The 2,691-nt window shown below is 35.8% G+C and overlaps 1 long non-coding RNA gene across 1 annotated transcript; it reads left to right on the top strand.

Moving 5' to 3' along the window:
- The first annotated feature begins 1,113 nt into the window (after positions 1-1,113).
- LOC135149198 (uncharacterized) lies at positions 1,114-2,489 on the top strand. Its single transcript, XR_010287434.1, has 2 exons — positions 1,114-1,885; positions 2,014-2,489. It is a non-coding gene; the product is annotated as an uncharacterized LOC135149198 (long non-coding RNA).
- The last annotated feature ends 202 nt before the right edge of the window (positions 2,490-2,691 follow it).

Here is a 2,691-nt window from a genome sequence, read left to right as displayed (position 1 = left end):
ACTCGGAAGAGGTTATTGGTATTTTATAGGGCGCATCTTTCCTCGTGAGTAATATATCTGATTGATTGGGGGAGAAAATTATAATTGAATTGATTCATGCTAGTGGGGATACTTGATTCTAGATATTTTTAGTCAATTATTTTTTTAGATTTTATTTGTATTAGTTTAATAATACCTCAATCTTTTATTGTGTTACTTGTTAGTTGGATTGAATCGAGGTTAACTCGTGTTTGATACGTTTGTCTCTGTGGGAACGACTCTGACTTACCCTACTACTTAGTGAGGAGGTTTGTTAGATATTTTATTATTTGATAGGCACGCGACAGCCTTGTCACTCTCTCTACGGATACGCCCTTTATTCAGGTTTCCTTTGTTGGGTTTCGAGGCATAAAGCACAGCAGAAACAATAATTTAATCGTGAAAAATTAAGAATTTTTGAAACCCACCTCAGGATCCATGCGAAAAACAATATCTAATTCTTAGTTCGGATGTTTACCTTGAGAAGCTTTACGAATTGGATGTCTAATAGAGGTTCTATCTTTAATCAATCACCATGTATCCCGCCAACGGACGATCTACGCTCCAAACGTATCCACACGAAAGCTTGAATGAAGGAGCCGGTGTACTAGCACCATAACAAACTTTTCTTCTTCTCTCTCTCACAAACACCTATGACAACTAGGGTTTAGAATTTTTTATCAAATAAAAACCGTTACCCTTTAGCTAGCCATTATGATGTTTATATAGGAGAAGCCTAAACAATCCTAACTCTAATCAAATTAGAGTTTTTAATGAAATCTGAAATTCTATTCCTATTATAACACTACACCATAGATTGGCTATTGCAACCAGACTTTTAAAATTTTATCGAAAAACATTGCTATAGAGAGATGAGTTCATATAAATTGCAAGGTTTTGTAATGGCATTGCAATAGAGTTTAAAAACATTGCAACATAAGCGAAAAAAATTGGTGTGAGTTCAAAGTGCATTCTATTGCAATGCTGTATATAAATATTGCAATACATTACATATTTTGGGCCCAAATTAAGTGGGCTTGCTGATAAAAGAAAGTAAAAAAGAAGCGGGCTTTTTACAATTGCTTTCCCCGCTGTCAAATTAAAAATAACACAAACAAAATTAACAAATAAAGTCGATGTCTGGGAAGTTCGGAGCCAAGTTCTGGGAAGTCGTCTACGCCAAGCACGACATCATCTCCACCGACCGATACAACGGCGACTCCGACCTTCAACTCTAACGCATCGATGTCTAATGTAATGAAGCGAGCTCTCAGCGCTACGCCCCCGGGCGGTTCTCATGGATCTCGAATCGGGCACCATGGATAGCCTCCGATCCGGCTCGTACGGCCAGATTTTCAGGCTCGATGACTTCGTGTTCGGCTAGTCTGGGGTGGGGAACAATTGGGCTAAAGGGCATTACACTGAGGTGCTGAATTGATCGATTCGGTTCTCGATGTTGTTCGTAAAGAAGCCGAGATTGTGAATGTCTTCAGGGTATAATTCTCATCTCAGATTTATAATTTTGTGTGTTTTATGTATGTATTGTTGTAGATCTGTGTTTTTTTATATAAATTTAGTGTGTGTCTAGATGTGTTTTTTTTTGGGTCATTTTGTCGAACATGTGGTATGCATATCAAAGATCTTTTTTAAATTAATATATCGAACAGGTGGTATTCATTTGATGCTCTGTTGTTGTGTATATTTGTCTTTGGTATATATGGATAAACTACGTTTGTGTATATATGTACATGTATATTGTATTTTATTCCTCTTTAGGCCCGGAGAATGGTGTGAGATTATTCTGGTCAGCTCATATGTGATTAAACTTTAAGTCTTGTGAAGGCAGCAAGACAAACAAATGAGACGGGTAAACTGAAATTTTGAATTTATTTATCATTAATTATGAAAAATGCTCTTGTATTTATGTAATATGTATTTATTTATGCTTTTGTAATTATGAAAAATGTATTGATGAGGATCAAATGACTATTGTAGGAGCTACTGAAATTGCAAATAAAGATATAGAGATTGACGCAAATACTAGCGCTAAGGATGTTGGAGCTGTGAAGAAGGCTAGTTCTACACGTCGAAAGAAAGTGCGTTCGATGGTTGAAATCCTTCATGTCAATGATGAAGAAAAGAGTGGCCAGTTAGCTTCTCACAATACAACTCCCAAAAATGGTTCGAGCCTCCAAAGGAGATGCCACTACAACAATTGCACAAATACATAAATCTGGATTAGATTATGTTGGTGAAGAAAAAATCTGTAGAAGTGCTCAAGTGAAAACTTTAGCCTTATTTTGCTTGAACTTGTAGACTTGGTTATGTGCTCATGTTTGAACAATAGTAATAGGACTATAGTAGTGCTTGTTGACTTTTTGGATTGGTGAATATTGGATTGTATTTTAATATACCAATTAAATTTGGTGGTTGTTAATGAAATGTGAAGGTCATGCCAATTTTTTTTTAAATTAGCGTTACAATAGAAGATAAATAGTTGCGATATAATTCAAATTGGTTGATAAAAGCTGTTGCAATCCTAGCTATTGTAATGCTATTATATGTGTTGCTGTATTATTAAATATGTTGCCATAAGTTGATTTTGCAACTACAAAACTGTGTTGCAATATAGCCCCAAATTAGTTGCCATAAGGCCCTATGGCAACCAGACCA

Source organism: Daucus carota, chromosome 9 (assembly GCF_001625215.2).
Source record: "Daucus carota subsp. sativus chromosome 9, DH1 v3.0, whole genome shotgun sequence".
Classification (NCBI taxonomy): domain Eukaryota; kingdom Viridiplantae; phylum Streptophyta; class Magnoliopsida; order Apiales; family Apiaceae; genus Daucus; species Daucus carota.
Note: the sequence above shows the minus strand (reverse complement) of the source record. Positions and strands in the feature narration are given on the sequence as shown.